The following is a 15,099-nucleotide window of genomic DNA, read 5'->3' as shown; positions in this document are numbered from 1 at the left end:
CGCCCGCCTTGATTGTGTAATATACTTTATTCAGTTAAGCATGAACTATTGTTAATTGAACTAAAAAGTAATTTTGTTAATTGAAACAGAGGGGGGATGGACCAGATGAATGACTTTAAGGAGTGCGTTTCCTTAACACCCCCCAGCCACAGCCCATTTCTTTCTCTCCGTCTTGGGATTGTTTCTTGTTTTTTCTCCTCCCTGTTATTTTTTCAACAGTCTTTGACGTCTTTTCTCTGAAAATACATTGTAATTTAATATACAAATACCAGTCAACATGCTAGAAGCTACCTTTATCCTGTATGTGTCTGTATCGGCTCCAGAAATCCAATGATGAGACATTTCCTGAACAAGCACATATTCATGTCTCTCTCTGTGTTTGTCTTCCAAAAGCCTTTACATCCCTGTCCCACACAATACAATGGGCCATCCTGTTAACATTATTGGCTATCTGGCTCCAACCATCTGATCTCCAGGGGTGGCCTGTGTTCCCTCAATGTAAATAATCATAGATGACAATAAACGTGAAGGCTTGGCTCTGGACCTCATAAACCCAGAGCCTTTTTCTTGTCTCATATTTCACAAGGAGAATCAGTGCCTATGAATAGATATATTTTGGAACAGCTCCGCACTGCTGTAACTCTCTCTGGAATGCCTAGAGCACTAATGGGCAGGGAAAACTCCAGTTTTGGAGGCTTGGAGGAGTCGGTGTCCACAAATATTAGTCCAAGTGGTTATATAAAACCCAGATTTGTTTTGCTTTCCAGCTTCAATATACAGATGCTGTCAGAGAGGGGTCACTAGGTCAGCTCTATTGACCACTTTGGAGCTCTTTCAGAAGCCAGAGGACTCAGGAAATCAACAACAACCAGTAAACAGAAAAATTAAATACCACTGATTTTTGTTCACTGGCCTAGAGACACTGAACAAAAATATAAATGCAACATATAACAATTTCTAAATTTGACTGAGTTACAGTTCATATAAGGAAATCAGTCAATTGAAATCAATTCATTAGACACTATTCTATGGATGTCAAGACTGGGAATACAGATATGCATCTGTTGGTCACAGGTACCTTAAAAAACAAAGTAGGGGGGTGCATCAGAAAATCAGTCAGTTTCTGGTGTGACCACATTTTACCTGATGCAGTGTGACACATCTCCTTTGCATAGAATTGATCAGGCTGTTGATTGTGGCCTGTGGAATGTTGCCCCACTCCTCTTCAATGGCTATATGAAGTTGCTGGATATTGGAGGGAACTGAAACACACTGTTGTACACATCGATCCAGAGCATTCCAAACATGCTCAATGGGTGTTGTGTCTGGGAAAACTCCAGTTTTGGGGTACCATAGTACTGGGAAATTTTCAGCTTCCAGGAATTGTGTACAGATCCTTGCGACATGGGGCAGTGCATTATCATGCTGAAACATGAGGTGATGGAGGTGGATGAATGGTATGACAACGGTCCTCAAGATCTCGTCATGGTACCTTTGTGCGTTCAAATTGCCACCGATAAAATGCAATTGTATTCATTGTCCATAGCTTATGAATGCCCATACCATACCCCACCGCCACCATGGGGCAATGCCAACATCAGCAAACCGCTCACCCACAACACGCCAAACACTCTGTCTGACATCTGTCCAGTACCCATTGAAACCTCTTATGACACTGAACTGAAGTCAGGTCAAGACCCTGGTGAGGACGGCGAGCACGCAGATGAGCTTCCCTGAGACGGTTTCTGAAAGCCTGTGCAGAAGTCCTTCGGTTGTGCAATCCCACAGTTTCATCAGCTGTCCGGGTGGCTGGATTCCTGCGGTTGTGAGGCCAGTTGGACGAACTGCCAAATTCTATAAAACGACGTTGGACATGGCTGATGGTAGAGAAATGGACGTGAAAATCTCTGCAACAGCTCTGGTGGACATTCCTGACATACCCCTCCCCATATTACTAAAGGTGTGGGGGGAGGGGTACCATATTACTAAATGTGTGGGGAGAGGGGCACCATATTATTAGAGCTGTGGGGAGAGGGGCACCATATTACTAGAGGTGGGGGAGGGGTTCCATATTACTAAATGTGTTGGGGGAGGGGTACCATATTACTAAATGTGTTGGGGGAGGGGTACCATATTACTAAATGTGTTGGGGGAGGGGTACCATATTACTAAAGGTGTGGGGGGAGGGGTACCATATTACTGAAGGTGTGGGGGGAGGGGTACCATATTACTAAAGGTGTGGGAGGGGTACCATATTACTAAAGGTGGAGGAGGGGTACCATATTACTAAAGGTGTGGGAGGGGTACCATATTACTAAAGGTGTGGGAGGGGTACCATATTACTAAAGGTGTGGGAGGGGTACCATATTACTAAATGTGTTGGGGGAGGGGTACCATATTACTAAAGGTGTGGGGGGAGGGGTACCATATTACTGAAGGTGTGGGGGGAGGGGTACCATATTACTAAATGTGTTGGGGGAGGGGTACCATATTACTAAAAGTGTGGGGAGAGGGGGGAGGGGTACCATATTACTAGATGTGTGGGAGGGGTAACATATTACTAGATGTGTGGGAGGGGTACCATATTACTAGAGGTGTGGGGAGAGTTACCATATTACTAGAGGTGGGGGAGGGGTACCATATTACTGGAGGTGTGGGGAGAGTTACCGTTTTAATAGAGGCGGGGGAGGGGTACCATATTACTAAATGTGTGGGAGGGGTACCATATTACTAGAGGTGTGGGAGGGGTACCATATTACTAGAGGTGTGGGTAGAGTTACCATATTACTAAAGGTGTGGGGAGAGGGGAACCGTTTTACTAGAGGTGGGGGAGGGGTACCATATTACTAAAGGTGTTGGGGAGGGGTACCATATTACAAAATGTGTTGGGGGAGGGGTACCATATTACTAAATGTGGGGGGAGAGGTGTACCATATTACTAAATGTGTTGGGGGAGGGGTACCATATTACTAAAGGTATGGGGGGAGGGGTACCATATTACTAGAGGTGTGGGGAGGGGTACCATATTGCTAGAGGTGTGGGGAGGGTTACCATATTACTAGAGGTGTGTGGAGAGGAGTACCATATTACTAAAGGTGTTGGGGGAGGGGTACCATATTACTAGAGGTGTGGGGAGGGGTACCATATTACTAAAGGTGTGGGGGGAGGGGTACCATATTACCAGAGGTGTGGGAGGGGTACCATATTACTAGAGGTGTGGGGAGGGTTACCATATTACTAAAGGTGTGTGGAGAGGAGTACCATATTACTAAATGTGTTGGGGGAGGGGTACCATATTACTAAAGGAGTGGGGAGAGTGGGGAGGGGTAACATATTACTAGATGTGTGGGAGGGGTACCATATTACTAGATGTGTGGGAGGGGTACCATATTACTAGAGGTGTGGGGAGAGTTACCATATTACTAGAGGTGGGGGAGGGGTACCATATTACTAGAGGTGTGGGGAGAGTTACCATATTACTAGAGGTGGGGGAGGGGTGCCATATTACTAGAGGTGTTGGGAGAGTTACCATATTACTAGAGGTGGGGGAGGGGTACCATATTACTGAAGGTGTGGGGAGAGGGGAACCGTTTTACTAGAGGTGGGGGAGGGGTACCATATTACTAAATGTGTGGGAGGGGTACCATATTACTAGAGGTGTGGGAGGGGTACCATATTACTAAATCTGTTGGGGGAGGGGTACCATATTACTAAAGGTGTGGGGAGAGGGGAACCGTTTTACTAGAGGTGGGGGAGGGTTACCATATTACTAAATGTGTTGGGGAGATGTACCATATTACAAAATGTGTTGGGGGAGGGGTACCATATTACTAAATGTGTGGGGGGAGGGGTACCATATTACTAAAGGTAATGGGGGAGGGGTACCACATTACAAGAGGTGGGGAGGGGTACCATATTACTAAATGTGTTGGGGGAGGGGTACCATATTACTAAAGGTTTGGGGGGAGGGGTACCATATTACTAAATGTGTTGGGGGAGGGGTACCATATTACTAAAGGTGTGGGGGGAGGGGTACCATATTACTAAAGGTGGGATGAGAGGGGTACCATATTACTAGAGGTGTGGGGAGGGGGGTACCATATTACTAAAGGTGGGGGGGAGGGGTACCATATTACTAAATGTGGGGGGAGAGGAGTACCATATTACTAAATGTGTGGGGGGAGGGGTACCATATTACTAAAGGTATGGGGGAGTGGTACCATATTACTAAATGTGTTGGGGGAGGGGTACCATATTACTAAATGTGTTGGGGGAGGGGTACCATATTACTAAATGTGTGGGGGGAGGGGTACCATATTACTAAATGTGTGGGGGGAGTGGTACCATATTACTAAATGTGTTGGGGGAGGGGTACCATATTACTAAATGTGTTGGGGGAGGGGTACCATATTACTAAATGTGTGGGGGGAGTGGTACCATATTACTAAATGTGTTGGGGGAGGGGTACCATATTACTAAATGTGTTGGGGGAGGGGTACCATATTACTAAATGTGTGGGGGGAGGGGTACCATATTACTAAATGTGTTGGGGGAGGGGTACCATATTACTAAAGGTATGGGGGGAGGGTACCACATTACTAAAGGTGTGGGGGGAGGGGTACCATATTACTAAAGGTATAAAGGTGTGGGGGGAGGGGTACCATATTACTAAAGGTGTGGGGGGAGGGGTACCATATTACTAAAGGTGGGATGAGAGGGGTACCATATTACTAGAGGTGTGGGGAGGGGGGTACCATATTACTAAAGGTGGGGGGAGGGGTACCATATTACTAAATGTGGGGGGAGAGGAGTACCATATTACTAAATGTGTGGGGGGAGGGGTACCATATTACTAAAGGTATGGGGGAGTGGTACCATATTACTAAATGTGTTGGGGGAGGGGTACCATATTACTAAATGTGTTGGGGGAGGGGTACCATATTACTAAATGTGTGGGGGGAGGGGTACCATATTACTAAATGTGTGGGGGGAGTGGTACCATATTACTAAATGTGTTGGGGGAGGGGTACCATATTACTAAATGTGTTGGGGGAGGGGTACCATATTACTAAATGTGTGGGGGGAGTGGTACCATATTACTAAATGTGTTGGGGGAGGGGTACCATATTACTAAATGTGTTGGGGGAGGGGTACCATATTACTAAATGTGTGGGGGGAGGGGTACCATATTACTAAATGTGTTGGGGGAGGGGTACCATATTACTAAAGGTATGGGGGGAGGGTACCACATTACTAAAGGTGTGGGGGGAGGGGTACCATATTACTAAAGGTATAAAGGTGTGGGGGGAGGGGTACCATATTACTAAAGGTGTTGGGGGAGGGGTACCATGTTACTAAAGGTGGTGGGAGAGGGCTACCATATTACTAAATGTGGGGGTAGGGGTACCATATTACTAAAGGTGTGAGGGGAGGGGTACCATATTACTGAAGGTGTTGGGTGAGGGGTACCATATTACTAAAGGTGGTATGAAAGGGGTATCATATTACTAAATGTGGGGGGAGAGGGGTACCATATTGCTAAAGGTGTGGGGAGGAGTACCATATTACTAAATGCGTTGGCAGAGGGGTACCATATTACTAAAGGTGTGGGGGGAGGGGTACCATATTACTAAATGTGTTGGGGGAGGGGTACCATATTACTAAATGTGTTGGGGGAGGGGTATCATAATACTAAATGTGGGGGAGAGGTGTACCATATTACTAAATGTGTTGGGGGAGGGGTACCATATTACTAGAGGTTTGGGCGGAGGGGTACCATATTACTAAATGTGTTGGGGGAGGGGCACCATATTAGTAAAGGTGTGGAGAGAGGGGTACCATATTACTAAAGGTGTTGGGGGAGGGGTACCATATTACTAAATGTGTTGGGGGAGGGGTACCATTTACCAGAGGTGTGGGGGGAGGGGTACCATATTATTAGAGCTGTGGGGAGAGGGGTACCATATTACTAAATGTGGGAGGGGTACCATTTTACCAGAGGTGTGGGAGGGCTACCATATTACTAGAGGTGTGGGGAGAGTTACCATATTACTAGAGGTGGGAGAGGGGTACCATAGTACTAGAGGTGTGGGAGGGGTACCATATTACTAAAGGTGTTGGGGGAGGGGTACCATATGACTAAAGGTGGGGGAGAGGGGGAGAGGGGTACCATATTACTAGATGTGGGGGACAGGGGTACCATATTACTAAATGTGGGGGAGAGGGGTACCATATTACTAAAGGTGGGGGGAGAGGGGGGAGAGTGGTACCATATTACTAAAGGTGTTGGGGGAGGGGTACCATATTACTAAATGTGGGTGAGAGGTGTACCATATTACTAAATGTGCCGGGGGAGGGGTACCATATTACTAAATGTGTTGGGGGAGGGGTACCATATTACTAAATGTGTTGGGGGAGGGGTACCATATTACTAGAGGTGGGGAGGGGTACCATATTACTAAATGTGTTGGGGGAGGGGTAACATATTACTAAAGGTGTGGGGGGAGGGGTACCATATTCCTAAATGTGTTGGGGGAGGGGTACCATATTACTAAAGGTGTGGGGGGAGGGGTACCATATTACTAAATGTGTTGGGGGAGGGGTACCATATTACTAAATGTGTTGGGGGAGGGGTATCATAATACTAAATGAGGGGGAGAGGTGTACCATATTACTAAATGTGTTGGGGGAGGGGTACCATATTACTAGAGGTTTGGGCGGAGGGGTACCATATTACTAAATGTGTTGGGGGAGGGTTACCATTTACCAGAGGTGTGGGGGGAGCGGTACCATATTATTAGAGCTGTGGGGAGAGGGGTACCATATTACTAAATGTGGGAGGGGTACCATTTTACCAGAGGTGTGGGAGGGCTACCATATTACTAGAGGTGTGGGGAGAGTTACCATATTACTAGAGGTGGGAGAGGGGTACCATAGTACTAGAGGTGTGGGGAGAGGGTTACCATATTACTAAATGTGGGAGGGGTACCATTTTACCAGAGGTGTGGGAGGGGTACCATATTACTAAAGGTGTTGGGGGAGGGGTACCATATGACTAAAGGTGGGGGAGAGGGGGAGAGGGGTACCATATTACTAGATGTGGGGGACAGGGGTACCATATTACTAAATGTGGGGGAGAGGGGTACCATATTACTAAAGGTGGGGGGAGAGGGGGGAGAGTGGTTCCATATTACTAAAGGTGTTGGGGGAGGGGTACCATATTACTAAATGTGGGTGAGAGGTGTACCATATTACTAAATGTGTCGGGGGAGGGGTACCATATTACTAAATGTGTTGGGGGAGGGGTACCATATTACTAAATGTGTTGGGGGAGGGGTACCATATTACTAGAGGTGGGGAGGGGTACCATATTACTAAATGTGTTGGGGGAGGGGTACCATATTACTAAAGGTGTGGGGGGAGGGGTACCATATTCCTAAATGTGTTGGGGGAGGGGTACCATATTACTAAATGTGTTGGGGAGGGGTACCATATTACTAAATGTGTTGGGGGAGGGGTACCATATTACTAAAGGTTTGGGGGGAGGGGTACCATATTACTAAATGTGTTGCGGGAGGGGTACCATATTCCAAAAGGTGTGGGGGGAGGGGTACCATATTACTAAAGGTGGGATGAGAGGGGTACCATATTACTAGAGGTGTGGGGAGGGGGGTACCATAGGTACATATCTCTAAAGGTTTGGGGGGAGGGGTACCATATTACTAAATGTGTTGGGGGAGGGGTACCATATTACTAAAGGTGTGTGGGGAGGGGTACTATGTTACTAAAGGTGGGATGAGAGGGGTACCATATTACTAGAGGTGTGGGGAGGGGGGTACCATATTACTAAAGGTGGGGGGGAGGGGTACCATATTACTAAATGTGGGGGGAGAGGGGTACCATATTACTAAATGTGTGGGGGGAGGGGTAACATATTACTAAATGTGTTTGGGGAGGGGTACCATATTACTAAATGTGTGGGGGGAGGGGTACCATATTACTAAATGTGTTGGGGGAGGGGTACCATATCACTAAATGTGTTGGGGGAGGGGTACCATATTACTAGAGGTGGGGAGGGGTACCATATTACTAAATGTGTGGGGGGAGGGGTACCATATTACTAAATGTGTGGGGGGAGGGGTACCATATTACTAAAGGTGTTGGGGGAGGGGTACCATATTACTAGAGGTGGGGAGGGGTACCATATTACTAAATGTGTTGGGGGAGGGGTACCATATTAATAAAGGTATGGGGGGAGGGGTACCATATTACTAAATGTGTTGGGGGAGGGGTACCATATTACTAAAGGTGTGGGGGGAGGGGTACCATATTACTAAATGTGTTGGGGGAGGGGTACCATATTACTAAAGGTGTGGGGGGAGGGGTACCATATTACTAAAGGTGGGATGAGAGGGGTACCATATTACTAGATGTGTGGGGAGGGGGGTACCATATTACTAAAGGTGGGGGGGAGGGGTACCATATTACTAAATGTGGGGGGAGAGGGGTACCATATTACTAAAGGTGTGGGGAGGAGTACCATATTACTAAATGTGTTGGGGGAGGGGTACCATATTACTAAAGGTTTGGGGGGAGGGGTACAATATTACTAAATGTGTTGGGGGAGGGGTACCATATTACTAAAGGTGTGGGGGGAGGGGTACCAAATTACTAAATGTGGGTGAGAGGTGTACCATATTACTACATGTGTCGGGGGAGGGGTACCATATTACTAAATGTGTTGGGGGAGGGGTACCATATTACTAGAGGTGGGGAGGGGTACCATATTACTAAATGTGTTGGGGGAGGGGTACCATATTACTAAAGGTGTGGGGGGAGGGGTACCATATTCCTAAATGTGTTGGGGGAGGGGTACCATATTACTAAATGTGTTGGGGGAGGGGTACCATATTACTAAAGGTTTGGGGGGAGGGGTACCATATTACTCAAATGTGTTGGGGGAGGGGTACCATATTCCTAAAGGTGTGGGGGGAGGGGTACCATATTACTAAAGGTGGGATGAGAGGGGTACCATATTACTAGAGGTGTGGGGAGGGGGGTACCATATTACTAAAGGTGGGGGGGAGGGGTACCATATTACTAAAGGTGTGGGGAGGAGTACCATATTACTAAATGTGTTGGGGGAGGGGTACCATATCTCTAAAGGTTTGGGGGGAGGGGTACCATATTACTAAATGTGTTGGGGGAGGGGTACCATATTACTAAAGGTGTGTGGGGAGGGGTACTATATTACTAAAGGTGGGATGAGAGGGGTACCATATTACTAGAGGTGTGGGGAGGGGGGTACCATATTACTAAAGGTGGGGGGGAGGGGTACCATATCACTAAATGTGGGGGGAGAGGGGTACCATATTACTAAATGTGTGGGGGGAGGGGTAACATATTACTAAATGTGTTGGGGGAGGGGTACCATATTACTAAATGTGTGGGGGGAGGGGTACCATATTACTAAATGTGTTGGGGGAGGGGTACCATATTACTAAATGTGTTGGGGGAGGGGTACCATATTACTAAATGTGTTGGGGGAGGGGTACCATATTACTAGAGGTGGGGAGGGGTACCATATTACTAAATGTGTGGGGGGAGGGGTACCATATTACTAAAGGTGTGTTGGGAGGGGTACTATATTACTAAAGGTGGGATGAGAGGGGTACCATATTACTAGATGTGTGGGGAGGGGGGTACCATATTACTAAAGGTGGGGGGGAGGGGTACCATATTACTAAATGTGGGGGGAGAGGGGTACCATATTACTAAAGGTGTGGGGAGGAGTACCATATTACTAAATGTGTTGGGGGAGGGGTACCATATTACTAAAGGTTTGGGGGGAGGGGTACAATATTACTAAATGTGTTGGGGGAGGGGTACCATATTACTAAAGGTGTGGGGGGAGGGGTACCATATTACTAAATGTGGGTGAGAGGTGTACCATATTACTACATGTGTCGGGGGAGGGGTACCATATTACTAAATGTGTTGGGGGAGGGGTACCATATTACTAGAGGTGGGGAGGGGTACCATATTACTAAATGTGTTGGGGGAGGGGTACCATATTACTAAAGGTGTGGGGGGAGGGGTACCATATTCCTAAATGTGTTGGGGGAGGGGTACCATATTACTAAATGTGTTGGGGGAGGGGTACCATATTACTAAAGGTTTGGGGGGAGGGGTACCATATTACTCAAATGTGTTGGGGGAGGGGTACCATATTCCTAAAGGTGTGGGGGGAGGGGTACCATATTACTAAAGGTGGGATGAGAGGGGTACCATATTACTAGAGGTGTGGGGAGGGGGGTACCATATTACTAAAGGTGGGGGGGAGGGGTACCATATTACTAAAGGTGTGGGGAGGAGTACCATATTACTAAATGTGTTGGGGGAGGGGTACCATATCTCTAAAGGTTTGGGGGGAGGGGTACCATATTACTAAATGTGTTGGGGGAGGGGTACCATATTACTAAAGGTGTGTGGGGAGGGGTACTATATTACTAAAGGTGGGATGAGAGGGGTACCATATTACTAGAGGTGTGGGGAGGGGGGTACCATATTACTAAAGGTGGGGGGGAGGGGTACCATATTACTAAATGTGGGGGGAGAGGGGTACCATATTACTAAATGTGTGGGGGGAGGGGTAACATATTACTAAATGTGTTGGGGGAGGGGTACCATATTACTAAATGTGTGGGGGGAGGGGTACCATATTACTAAATGTGTTGGGGGAGGGGTACCATATTACTAAATGTGTTGGGGGAGGGGTACCATATTACTAAATGTGTTGGGGGAGGGGTACCATATTACTAGAGGTGGGGAGGGGTACCATATTACTAAATGTGTGGGGGGAGGGGTACCATATTACTAAATGTGTGGGGGGAGGGGTACCATATTACTAAAGGTGTTGGGGGAGGGGTACCATATTACTAGAGGTGGGGAGGGGTACCATATTACTAAATGTGTTGGGGGAGGGGTACCATATTAATAAAGGTATGGGGGGAGGGGTACCATATTACTAAATGTGTTGGGGGAGGGGTACCATATTACTAAAGGTGTGGGGGGAGGGGTACCATATTACTAAAGGTGGGATGAGAGGGGTACCATATTACTAGAGGTGTGGGGAGGGGGGTACCATATTACTAAAGGTGGGGGGAGGGGTACCATATTACTAAATGTGGGGGGAGAGGGGTACCATATTACTAAAGGTGTGGGGAGGAGTACCATATTACTAAATGTGTTGGGGGAGGGGTACCATATTACTAAAGGTTTGGGGGGAGGGGTACAATATTACTAAATGTGTTGGGGGAGGGGTACCATATTACTAAAGGTGTGGGGGGAAGGGTACCATATTACTAAAGGTGGGATGAGAGGGGTACCATATTACTAGAGGTGTGGGGAGGGGGGTACCATATTACTAAAGGTGGGGGGGAGGGGTACCATATTACTAAATGTGGGAGGAGAGGGGTACCATATTACTAAATGTGTGGGGGGAGGGGTAACATATTAATAAATGTGTTGGGGGAGGGGTACCATATTACTAAATGTGTGGGGGGAGGGGTACCATATTACTAAATGTGTTGGGGGAGGGGTACCATATTACTAAATGTGTTGGGGGAGGGGTACCATATTACTAAATGTGTGGGGGGAGGGGTACCATATTACTAAAGGTGTTGGGGGAGGGGTACCATATTACTAGAGGTGGGGAGGGATATTACTAAATGTGTTGGGGGAGGGGTACCATATTACTAAAGGTATGGGGGGAGGGTACCACATTACTAAAGGTGTGGGGGGAGGGGTACCATATTACTAAAGGTATAAAGGTGTGGGGGGAGGGGTACCATATTACTAAAGGTGTTGGGGGAGGGTTACCATGTTACTAAAGGTGGTGGGAGAGGGGTACCATATTACTAAATGTGGGGGTAGGGGTACCATATTACTAAAGGTTTGAGGGGAGGGGTACCATATTACTGAAGGTGTTGGGTGAGGGGTACCATATTACTAAAGGTGGGATGAGAGGGGTACCATATTACTAGAGGTGTGGGGAGGGGGGTACCATATTACTAAAGGTGGGGGGGGGGTACCATATTACTAAATGTGGGGGGAGAGGGGTACCATATTACTAAAGGTGTGGGGAGGAGTACCATATTACTAAATGTGTTGGCGGAGGGGTACCATATTACTAAAGGTGTGGGGGGAGGGGTACCATATTACTAAATGTGTTGGGGGAGGGGTATCATATTACTAAATGCGGGGGAGAGGTGTACCATATTACTAAATGTGTTGGGGGAGGGGTACCATATTACTAGAGGTTTGGGGGGAGGGGTACCATATTACTAAATGTGTTGGGGGAGGGGTACCATATTACTAAAGGTGTTGGGGGAGGGGTACCATATTACTACATGTGTTGGGGGAGGGGTACCATTTACCAGAGGTGTGGGGGGAGGGGTACCATATTATTAGAGCTGTGGGGAGAGGGGTACCATATTACTAAATGTGGGAGGGGTACCATTTTACCAGAGGTGTGGGAGGGCTACCATATTACTAGAGGTGTGGGGAGAGTTACCATATTACTAGAGGTGGGAGAGGGGTACCATAGTACTAGAGGTGTGGGGAGAGGGTTACCATATTACTAAATGTTGGAGGGGTACCATTTTACCAGAGGTGTGGGAGGGGTACCATGTTACTAAAGGTGTTGGGGGAGGGGTACCATATGACTAAAGGTGGGGGAGAGGGGGGAGAAGGGTACCATATTACTAGATGTGGGGGACAGGGGTACCATATTACTAAATGTGGGGGAGAGGGGTACCATATTACTAAAGGTGGGGGGAGAGGGGGGAAAGTGGTACCATATTACTAAAGGTGTTGGGGGAGGGGTACCATATTACTAAATGTGGGGGAGAGGTGTACCATATTACTAAATGTGTCGGGGGAGGGGTACCATATTACTAAATGTGTTGGGGGAGGGGTACCATATTACTAAATGTGGGGGGAGGGGTACCATATTACTAAAGGTGGGGGGAGAGGGGTACCATATTACTAAAGGTGTTGGGGGAGGGGTACCATATTACTAAATGTGTTGGGGGATGGGTACCATATTACCAGAGGTGTGGGAGGGGTACCATATTACTAGAGGTGTAGGGAGAGTTACCATATTACTAGAGCTGTGGGGAGAGGGGTACCATATTACTAGAGGTGGGGGAGTGGTACCATATTACTAAATGTGTTGGGGGAGGGGTACCATATTACTAAAGGTATGGGGGGAGGGGTACCATATTACTAAAGGTGTGGGGGGAGGGGTACCATATTACTAAAGGTATGTGGGGAGGGGTACCATTTACTAAATGTGGGGGGAGCGGTACCATATTACTAAAGGTGTGCGGAGAGTACCATATTACTAAAGGTGTGGAGGGAGGGGTACCATATTACTAAAGGTGTGGGGAGAGGGGTACCATATTACTAAAGGTGTGGGGAGAGGGGTACCATATTACTGAAGGTGTTGGGGGAGGGGTACCATGTTACTAAAGGTGGGATGAGAGGGGTACCATATTACTAGATTTGTGGGGAGAGTTACCATATTACTAGAGGTGTGGGGAGAGGGGCACCATATTATTAGAGCTGTGGGGAGAGGGGTACCATATTACTAGAGGTGGGGGAGGGGTACCATATTACTAAATGTGTTGGGGGAGGGGTACCATATTACTAAAGGTATGGGGGGAGGGGTACCATATTACTAAAGGTGTGGGGGGAGGGGTACCATATTACTAAAGGTATGGGGGGAGGGGTACCATATTACTAAAGGTGTGGGGGGAGGGGTACCATATTACTAAAGGTGTGGGGAGAGGGGTACCATATTACTGAAGGTGTTGGGGGAGGGGTACCATGTTACTAAAGGTGGGGTGAGAGGGGTACCATGTTACTAAATGTGGGGAGAGGGGTACCAAATTACTAAAGGTGTGTGGAGAGTACCATATTACTAAAAGTGTGGGGGGAGGGGTACCATATTACTGAAGGTGTTGGGGGAGGGGTACCATGGTACTAAAGGTGGGATGAGAGGGGTACCATATTACTAGAGGTGTGGGGAGAGGGGGGAGAGGGGTACCATATTACTAAAGGTGTTGGGGGAGGGGTACCATATTACTAAATGTGGGGGAGAGGTGTACCATATTACTAAATGTGTTAGGAGAGGGGTACCATATTACTAAATGTGGGGGAGGGGTACCATATTACTAAAGGTGGGGGGAGAGGGGTACCATATTACTAAAGGTGTTGGGGGAGGGGTACCATATTACTAAAGGTGTGGGGGGAGGGGTACCATATTACTGAAGGTGTTGGGGGAGGGGTACCATGTTACTAAAATTGGGATGAGAGGGGTACCATATTACTAGAGGTGTGGGGAGAGTTACCATATTACTAGAGGTGTGGGGAGAGGGGCACCATATTATTAGAGCTGTGGGGAGAGGTTTACCATATTACTAGAGGTGGGGGAGGGGTACCATATTACTAAATGTGTTGGGGGAGGGGTACCATATTACTAAAGGTATGGGGGGAGGGGTACCATATTACTAAAGGTGTGGGGGGAGGGGTACCATATTACTAAACGTATGGGGGGAGGGGTACCGTATTACTAAAGGTGTGGGGGGAGGGGTACCATATTACTAAAGGTATGAGGGGAGGGGTACCATATTACTAAAGGTATGGGGGGAGGGGTACCATATTACTAAAGGTGTGGGGGGAGGGGTACCATATTACTAAAGGTATGGGGGGAGGGGTACCATATTACTAAAGGTGTGGGGGGAGGGGTACCATATTACTAAAGGTGTGGGGAGAGGGGTACCATATTACTAAAGGTGTGGGGAGAGGGGTACCATATTACTGAAGGTGTTGGGGGAGGGGTACCATATTACTGAAGGTGGGGTGAGAGGGGTACCATATTACTAAATGTGGGGGGAGGGGTACCATATTACTAAATGTGTTGGGGGAGGGATACCATATTACTAAAGGTGTGTGGAGAGTACCATATTACTAAAAGTGTGGGGGGAGGGGTACCATATTACTGAAGGTGTTGGGGGAGGGGTACCATGTTACTGA

The sequence above is a fragment of the Oncorhynchus clarkii genome, chromosome 19 (assembly GCF_045791955.1).
Source record: "Oncorhynchus clarkii lewisi isolate Uvic-CL-2024 chromosome 19, UVic_Ocla_1.0, whole genome shotgun sequence".
Taxonomy (NCBI): Eukaryota; Metazoa; Chordata; class Actinopteri; order Salmoniformes; family Salmonidae; genus Oncorhynchus; species Oncorhynchus clarkii.
Note: the sequence above shows the minus strand (reverse complement) of the source record.